This window comes from Globicephala melas, chromosome 16 (assembly GCF_963455315.2).
Source record: "Globicephala melas chromosome 16, mGloMel1.2, whole genome shotgun sequence".
In the NCBI taxonomy this organism is placed as follows: domain Eukaryota; kingdom Metazoa; phylum Chordata; class Mammalia; order Artiodactyla; family Delphinidae; genus Globicephala; species Globicephala melas.
The window spans coordinates 38677032-38686992 of record NC_083329.1 but is presented as its reverse complement, the minus strand read 5'-3'; the positions used below and the strand labels follow the sequence as shown (position 1 = coordinate 38686992).

General features: G+C 38.4%; 1 pseudogene; it reads left to right on the top strand.

Moving 5' to 3' along the window:
- The first annotated feature begins 5153 nt into the window (after positions 1-5153).
- On the top strand, positions 5154-6116 carry LOC115858016 (heterogeneous nuclear ribonucleoprotein A1-like; annotated as a pseudogene).
- Positions 6117-9961: the final 3845 nt, after the last annotated feature.

Genomic DNA, 9961 nt, shown 5'->3' with positions numbered 1-9961 from the left:
CAAACTGAAGAACAATTATATCACAGAAGTCCACCCACTGGAGTGAAGGTTCTAAGCCCCACGTCAGGCTTCCCAACCTGTGGGTCTGACAACAGGAAGAGGAATTCCAAGAGAATCAGACTTTGAAGGCTAGCAGGACTTGATTGCAGGACTTTGACAGGACTGAGGGAAACAGACACTCCACTCTTGAAGGGCACACACAAGGTACTGTGCACATGAGGACCCAGGGGTAAGAAGCAGTGACCCCACAGGAGACTGAATCAGACCTACCTGCCAGTGTTGGAGGGCCTCCTGCAGAGGACAGGGGCAGCTGGGGCTCACCAAGGGACAAGGACACTGGCAGCAGAAGTTCTGGGAAGTACTCCTTGGCCTGAGCCCTCCAGGAGTCTGCCATTAGCTCCACAAAAGACCCTGCATTCTCCAGTGCTGGGTTGCCTCAGGCCAAAAAACCAACAGGAAGGGAACGCAGCCCCACCCATCAGCAGACAAGTGGACTAAAGTTTTACTGAGCTCTGCCCAACAGAGCAACACCCAGCTCATGAAAGAAATGTTTAACAAAGACCTAGGAGGATTAAAGAACAAACAACTAGAAGAATTAAAGAACAAACAGAGATGAACAATACAATAACTGAAATGAAAAATACACTAGAAGGAATCAAGAGCAGAATAACTGAGGCAGAAAAACGCATAAGTGACCTGGAAGACAGAATGGTGGAATTCACTGCTGCGGAACAGAATAAAGAAAAAGAATGAAAAGAAATGAAAACAGACTAAGAGACCTCTGGGACAACATTAAACTCACCAACATTTGCATTATAGGGTCCGCAGAAGGAGATGAGAGATAGAAACGACCCAAGAAAATATTTGAAGAGATTATAGTCAAAAATTTCCCTAACATGGGAAAGGAAATTGCCACCTAAGTCCAGGAACCACAGAGTTCCAGGCAGGATAAACCCAAGGAAAAACACACCAAGACACATAGTAATCAAATTGACAAAAATTAAAGACAAAGAAAAATAATTAAAAGTAACAAGGGAAAAATGACAAATAACCTTATAGGAGTTCCCCTGTATGTTAACAGCCATTTTCTCAGCAGAAACTCTACAAGCCAGAAGGGAGTGGCATGATATGTTCAAAGTGATGAAAAGGAAGAAACTACAATCAAGATTACTGTACCTGGAAAGGATCTCATTCAGATTCACTGGAAAAATCAAAACCTTTGCCCACAAACAAAAGCTAAGAGAATTCAGCACCACCAAACCAGCTATATAACAAATGCTAAAGGAACTTCTCTAAGTGGGAAACACAAGAGAAGAAAAGGACCTACAAAAACAAACCCAAAACAATTCAGAAAATAGTAAAAGGAACATATATATTGATAATTACCTTAAATGTGAATGGATTAAATGCTCCAATCAAAAGACACAGGGTTGCTGAATGGATACAAAAACAAGACCCATATATATGCTGTCTACAAGAGACCCACTTCAGACCTAGGGACACATACAGACTGAAAGTGAGGGGATGGAAAAAGATATTCCATGCAAATGGAAATCAAAAGAAAGCTGGAGTAGCAGTACTTACATCAGATACAATAGGCTTCAAAATAAAGAATGAGGCAAGGAAGGACACTACATAATGATGAAGGGATCAATCCAAGAGGAAGATATAACAATTATAAATATATATGCACCCAATATAGGAGCACTGCAATATATAAGGCAAATGCTAACAGCTATAAAAGAGGAAATCGACAGTAACACAATAATAGTGGAGACTTTAACACCTCACTTACACCAATGGACAGATCATCCAGACAGAAAATTAATAAGGAAACACAAGATTTAAATGACACAATAGACCAGACAGATTTAATTGATATTTATAGGACATTCCATCCAAAACCAGCAGATTACACTTTCTTCTCAAGTGCGCACAGAACATTCTCCAGGAGAGATCACATCTTGGGTCACAATTCAAGCCTTGGTAAATTTAAGTAAACTGAAATCATATCAATTATATTTTCCAATAACAACGCTATGAGATTAGAAATAAATTACAGGGAAAAAACCATAAAAAATACAAACACATGGAGGCTAAACAATACTCTACTGAATAACCAAGAGATCACTGAAGAAATCAAAGAGGAAGTCAAAAAACAAATGACAACAAAAACACACGACAAATGACAACAAAAATGAGACAAATGACAACAAAAACACAACGACCCAAAAACCTATGGGATGCAGCAAAAGCAGTTCTAGGAGGGAAATTTATAGCAATACAATCCTACCTCAAGAAACAAGAAAAATCACAAATAAACAATCTAACCTTATACCTAAAGGAACTAGAGAAAGAAGAACAAACAAAACCCGAAGTTAGTAGAAGGAAAGAAATCATAAAGATCAGAGCAGAAATAAATGAACTAGAAACAAAGAAAACAATGGCAAAGATCAATAAAACTAAAAGCTGGTTCTTTGAGAAGATAAACAAAATTGATAAACCACTAGCCAGACTCATCAGGAAAAAGAGGGAGAGGACTCAAATCAATAAAATTAGAAATGAAAAAGGGGAAGTTACAATGGACACCACAGAAATACAGTATATCCTAAGAGACTACTACAAGCAACTCTATGCCAATAAAATGGACAATCTGGAAGAAATGGACAAATTCTTAGAAAGGTATAACCTTCCAAGACTGAACCAGGAAGAAATTGAAAATATGAAGACCAATCACAAGTAATGAAATTGAAACTATGATTAAAAATCTTCCAACAAACAAAAGTCCAGGACCAGATGGCTTCACAGGTGAATTCTATCAATCATTTAGAGAAGAGCTAACACCTATCCTTCTCAAACTCTTCCAAAAATTGCAGAGGAAAGAACACTCTCAAACTCATTCTACTAGGCCACCATCACCCTGATACCAAAACCAGACAAAGTTACAGCAACAACAAAAATATTACAGACCGATATCACTCATGAATATAGATGCAAAAATCCTCAACAAAATACAAGCAAACAGAATCCAACAACACATTAAAAGGATCATACAACATGATCAAATGGGATTTATCCCAGGGTTGCAAGGATTCTTCAATATACACAAATCAATCAATGTGATACACCATATTAACAAATTGAAGAATAAAAACCATATGATCATCTCAATAGATGCACAAAAAGCTTTTGACAAAATTCAACACCCATTTATGATAAAAACTCTCCAGAAAGTGGGCATAGAGGGAACCTACCTCAACATAACAAAGGCCATATAAACAAACCAACAGCAAGCATCATTCTCAATGGTGAAAAACTGAAAGCATTTCCTCTAAGATCAGGAACAAGACAAGGATGTCACCTCTCACCACTATTAGTCAACATACTTTTGGAAGTCCTAGCCCTGGCATTCAGAGAAGAAAATGAAATAAAAGGAATCTAAATTGGAAAAGAAGTAAAACTGTCACTGTTTGCAGATGACATGATACTATACATAGATAATCCCAAAGATGCTACCAGAAAACTACTAGAGCTAACCAATGAACTTGGTAAAATTGCAGGGTACAAAATTGATGCACAGAAATCTCTCGCATTCCTATACACTAAGAATGAAATGTCATAAAGAGAAATTAAGGAAACAATCCCATTCACCATTGCAACAAAAAGAATAAAACACCTAGGAATAAATCTACCTAAGGAGGTAAAAGACCTGTACTCAGAAAACTATAAGACACTGATGAAATTAATCAAAGATGACACAAACAGGTGGAGAGATATACTATGTTCTTGGATTGGAAGAATCAATATTGTGAAAATGCCTATACTACCCAAAGCAATCTACAGATTCAATGCAATCCCCATCAAATTACCAATGGTATTTTTTACAGAACTAGAACAAATAATCTTAAAATTTGTATGGAGACACAAAAGACCCCGAATAGCCAAAAGAATCCTGAGGGAATAAAACAGAGCTGGAGGAATCAGACTCCCTGACTTCAGACTATACTACAAAGCTACAGTAATCAAGACAATATAGTACTGGCACAAAAACAGAAATACAGATCAATGGAACAGGATAGAAAACCCAGAGATCAACCCACACACCTATGGTCAACTAATCTATGACAAAGGAGGCAAGGATATACAATGGAGAAAAGACAGTCTCTTCAATAAGTGGTGCTGGGAAAACTGGACAGCTACATGTAAAAGAATGAAATTAGAACACTCCCTAACACCATATGCAAAAATAAACTCAAAATGGATTAAAGGCCTACATGTAAGGCCAGACAGTATAAAACTCTTACAGGAAAACACAGAAAGAACACTCTTTGACAGAAATCACAGCAAGATCTTTTTTGACTCACCTCCTAGAGTAATAGGAGTAAAAACAAAAATAAACAAATGTGACCTATTGAAACTTAAAAGCTTTTGCACAGCAAAGTAAACCATAAACATTACAAAAAGACAACCCTCAGAATGGAAGAAAATATTTGCAAATGATTCAACAGACTAAGGATTAATCTCCAAAATATATGAACAGCTCATGCAGCTCAATATTAAAAAAACAAACAACCGAATCCAAAAATGGGCAGAAGACCTAAACAGACATCTCTCCAAAGAAGACATACAGATGGTGAAGAGGCACATGAAAAACTGCTCAACATCACTAATTATTAGAGAAATGCAAATCAAAACTACAATGAGGTATCATTTTTTACCAGTTAGAATGGGCATCATCAAAAAATTTACAAACAACAAATGCTGGAGAGGGTGTGGAGGAAAGGGAACCCTCTGACACTGCTGAGAATGTAAATTGATACAGCCACTATGGAGAACAGTATGGAGGTTCCTTAAAAAATTCAAATAGCTGGGCTTCCCTGGTGGCGCAGTGGTTGAGAGTCTGCCTGCCAATGCAGGGGAAACGGGTTCATGCCCCTGTCCGGGAGGATCCCACATGCTGCGGAGCAACTAGGCCCGTGAGCCATGGCCGCTGACCCTGCGTGTCCGGAGTCTGTGCTCTGCAAGGGGAGAGGCCACAACAGTGAGAGGCCCACGTGCCACAAAAAACAAACAAACAAAAAAATTCAAATAGCTTTCTGCCGATAGACACCACCGAGTAAGCATCGTTGACGTCTCCCCCCTCCACTGTCGTCATGTCTAAGTCAGAGTCTCCCAAAGAGCCCAAACAGCTGCGGAAGCTCTTCATCGGAGGTTTGAGCTTTGAAACAACCGATGGGAGCCTGAGGAGCCATTGTGAGCAGTGGGGAGCACCCACAGACTGTGTGGTAATGAGGGATCCAAGCACCAGGCGCTCCAGAGGCTTCCGGGTTGTCATGTATGCTACTGTGGAGGAGGTGGGTGTGGCCATGAAGGAAAGGCCACACAAGGTGGATGGAAGAGTTGGGGAACCAAAGAAGGCCGTCTCAAGAGAAGATTCTCAAAGACCTGGTGCCCACTTAACTGTGAAAAAGATTTTTGTTGGTGGCATTAAAGAAGACACTGAAGAACATTACCTAGGAGATTATTTTGAACAGTATGGGAAAATTGAAGTGACTGAAATTATGATCGACCAAGGCAGTGGCAAAAAAAGAGGCTTTGCTTTCGTAACCTTTGATGACCATGACTCCATAGACAAGACTGTCATTCAGAAATACCACACTGTGAATGGCCACAATTGTGAAGTAAGGAAAGCCCTATCTCAGCAAGAGATGGCTAGTGCTTCATCCAGCCAAAAAGGTCAAAGTGGTTCTGGAAGCTTTGGTGGTTGTCGTGGAGGTGGTTTTGGTGGGAATGACAACTTTGGTGGTGGAGGAAACTTCAGTGGTTGAGGTGGCTTTGGTGGCAGCCATGGTGGTGGTGGCTATGGTGGCAGTGGGGATGGCTATAATGGATTTGGTAATGATGGGAGCAATTCTGGAGGTGGTGGAACCTACAATGATTTTGGCAATTACAACAATCAATTTTCCAATTTTGGACCCATGAAAGGAGGAGACTTTGGAGTCAGAAGTTCTGGCCCCTATGGTGGTGGAAGTCAGTACTTTGCCAAACCACGAAACCAAGGTAGCTATGGTGGTTCCAGCAGCAGCAGGAGCTATGGCAGTGGCAGGAGGTTGTAATTACTGCCAGGAAACAAAGCTTAGCAGGAGAGGAGAGCCAGGAGAGGGAAGTGACAGGGAAGCTACAGGGTACAAGGGATTTGTGAACTCAGCCAAGCACCATGGTGGCAGGGCCTAGCTGCTACAAAGAAGACATGTTTTAGACAGTACTCACGTGTATGGGCAAAAAAACTTGAGGACTGTACTTGTGACTAATTGTATAACAGATTATCTTAGTTTCTGTTTTGTGGAAAGTGTAAAGCATTCCAACAAAGGGTTCTAATGTAGATTTTTTTTTTTTTTGGTACCCATGCTGTTGACTGCTAAGTGTAATAGTCTGATCATGACGCTGAATAAATGTGTCTTTTTATTAAATGTGCTGTGTAAAGTTAGTCTACTCTGAAGCCATTTTGGTAAACTATCCCAACAGTGTGAAGTTAGAATTCCTTCAGGGTGATGCCAGATTCCATTCAAAATTTACTTACACCCTGCTTTGGTGGAGAACCTATTGTCTTCAGAAATTTCGGTGTAGCTGAGCTGACAGTTACTGTGTTGTGACCTGGAGTTCACTGTGAAAAGGGTCACCCAAGCAAAGTCATGGAGTTTTTTGGTTATTAATACGATTGTTGGCACATATCCTATGCAATATATCTAAATTGAATTATGGTACCAGATAAAGTTATAGGTGGGAATGAAGCTTGTGTATCATCCATTATCATATGTAATCAATAAATGATTTAATACCTTCTTCTTTGGAATGACAACTGTATGGATTTGGGACTGGCAGAGCTTTGGACCTTCCCTACCCACTACCCCTGATAATGTTGAATGCTACTATCACAATTCAAGTTCAAAACTCTGCCAGAGAATAGAAACCAGATGCTGGTTAATGCCACCCTATAAATCCACAAATTAGAAGTTTTCAGGAGACATTTTTAAACTGACCAGTACCAGTAAGGATTTTACTCTTAACACAAAAACAGGCTTACATTAAAGGAAAACTGTGGTTTCTCTTCTGGTTGGGTGGGTCTTTATATAGGTTTATGGAATGACACACTAGTAATTATCTATATGGAGATAAAAATTTGCTGATATGGTAAGGAACCATATTATCTACTTTAATTTATGCTAACTGCAGTTTTCCTTTAAATATGGCACAAGATGACACAACCATTCTAAAATGTTGTTTGTACAGAAAATGATTTCTAAAACTTTATAGCAGTTTACTTAATATCCAATCACTGTTATTTGTACATAGCTTCCTTTGAGCCCTCCCTTTGGTGCCCTCAGTTTCAGTGCCATTGTACTTAGTAGGATAGAGATTTGTTTATCACTAGGGGAAAAAAATTAAAATAGAATTACCATATGACCCAGCAATCCCACTACTGCGCATATACCCGGAGAAAACCATAATTCAAAAAGAGTCATGTACCACAATGTTCACTGCAGCTCTATTTACAATAGCCAGAACATGGAAGCAACCTAAGTGTCCATCAACAGATGAATGGATAAAGAAGATGTGGCATATATATACAATGGAATATTACTCAGTCATAAAAAGGAACGAAATTGGGTCATTTGTAGAGATGTGGATGGACTTAGAGACTGTCATACAGAGTGAATTGAGTCAGAAAGAGAAAAACAAATATTGTATATTAACGCATATATATGTGGAATCTAGAAAAATAGTACAGATGAACTGGTTTGCAAGGCAAAAATAGAGACACAGATGTAGAGAACAATGTATGGACACCAAGGAGGGAAAGCAGGTTGGGGGGGGGGGGTGGTGGTGGTGGTGGTGGTGGTGGTATAAATAGGAAGATTAGGATTGACATATACACACTAATATGTATAAACTAGGTAACTAATAAGATCTCCAGTATAAAAACAGAGAAATAAAATTAAATTTAAATAAATACAAGATCTATGGGATAATACAAAGCATGCCAAGTTACACATAATAGGGGCTCCAGAGGAAGAAGGAGAGAGAGAAGGGAATCAAAAATGTATTTAAGGGACTCCCCTGGGGGTGCAGCGGTTAAGAATCCACCTGCCAATGCAGGGGACACAGGTTTGAGCCCTGGTCTGGGAAGATCCCACATGCCGCGGAGCAACTAAGCCTGTGCGCCACAACTACTGAGCCTGCATGCCACAACTACTGAAGCCCGTGCACCTAGAGCCTGTGCTCTATAACAAGAGAACCCACCACAATGAGATGCCCATGCACTGCAACGAAGAGTAGCCCCCACTCTCCACAACTAGAGAAAGCCCGCACAGCAATGAAGACCCAACACAGCCAATAAATAAATAAATTCGTTAATTAATTAAAAAAATATTGTACTTAAAAAAATGTATTTAAGAAATTATGGCTGAAAAATTTCCAAACCTAAAGATGGAAACAGATATTCAGGTGCAGGAAGCACAGAGTATCCCAAACAAGATGAACCCAATTAGACCCACACCAAGATATATCATAATTAAAATAGCAATAGTTAAAGAGAGAATTCTAAAGGCAGCAAGAGAAAAACAAAGAGTCAATTACAAGGAAACCCACATAAAGCTATTAGACAATTTCTCTGCAGAAACTGTGCAGACCAAGTCTTGAAAGGGAAAAACGTGCAACCTAGGATATTCTACCCAGCAAGATTATCATTTAGAATAGAAGAAGAGATAAAGCATTCCTCAGACAAGCAAAAGCTAAAAGAATTCAACAATACTAAACCTACCCTAAAATAAAAATTGAAGGGTCTTATCTAAATAGAAAAGAAACAAAAATCTACAGGAAAGGGAAAAATCATAATAGGAAAGGCAAATATATAGTCAGGACTAAAGACCACTTAGATAAGCCAGGACATAGATTAAAAAACCATCCAAAATTTTTGTAAAAGTAATTGTAACTACAATTAAAATCAAAATAATAAACATACAGATGTAAAATAGGACATCAAAATTACAAAAGTGGGAGAGGAGAGTTAAAAATGTAGATTTTTAGAATGTGCTTGAACTATTATGACTATCAGTCTAAAGTAAGTAGATACAGTTATGGGTCAACATACTTGAAAACCAGGGAAACCACAAATCAAAAACATACAATAGTTCACAAAAACCAAAAAGAAAGGAACTCAAGCATACTACAAAAGAAAATCATCAAACCACAAAAGGAAAAACAAAAAGAAGAAGAAGGGAACAAAGAACCACAAAAACAACTGGAAAACAAGGAATAAAATGGCAATAAGTACATAACTATCAATGATTACTTTAAATGTCAATGGACTAAACGCTCCAATCAAAATGGATAGAGTGGTAGATTGGATAAAAAAATAAAGCAAGAACCTACACTATGTTTCCTATAAGAGACTCACTTCAGGTTGAAAGACACCCACAGATTGAAAGTGAGCAGATGGAAAAATATACTTCATGCAAATGTAAACAACAAGAAAGCAGGGGTAGCAATAATCATATCAAACTAGTAGACTTTAAAACAAAGTCCATAAAGAAAGACAAAAAAGGACATTATATAATAATAAAGGGATCAATACAATAAGAGGTTATTACATTTGTTAACATATATGCACCAATATAGCAGCACTTAATATATAAAACAAATACTAACAGACATAAATGGAAAAACTGACAGGAATACAGTAAGAGTAGGAGACTTTAACATCCCACTGACATCAACAGACAGATCTTTAGAAATAAAATCAATAAGGCAACAGAGGTCCTAAATGACACAATAGACCAGTTGGACTTAAATGATATCTACAGGACACTACATCCCAAAAAAACCCCAGAATACACATTCTTTTCAAGCTTGCATAGAACATTCTCTAGGATAGAACACACACTAAGTCACAAAACAAGCC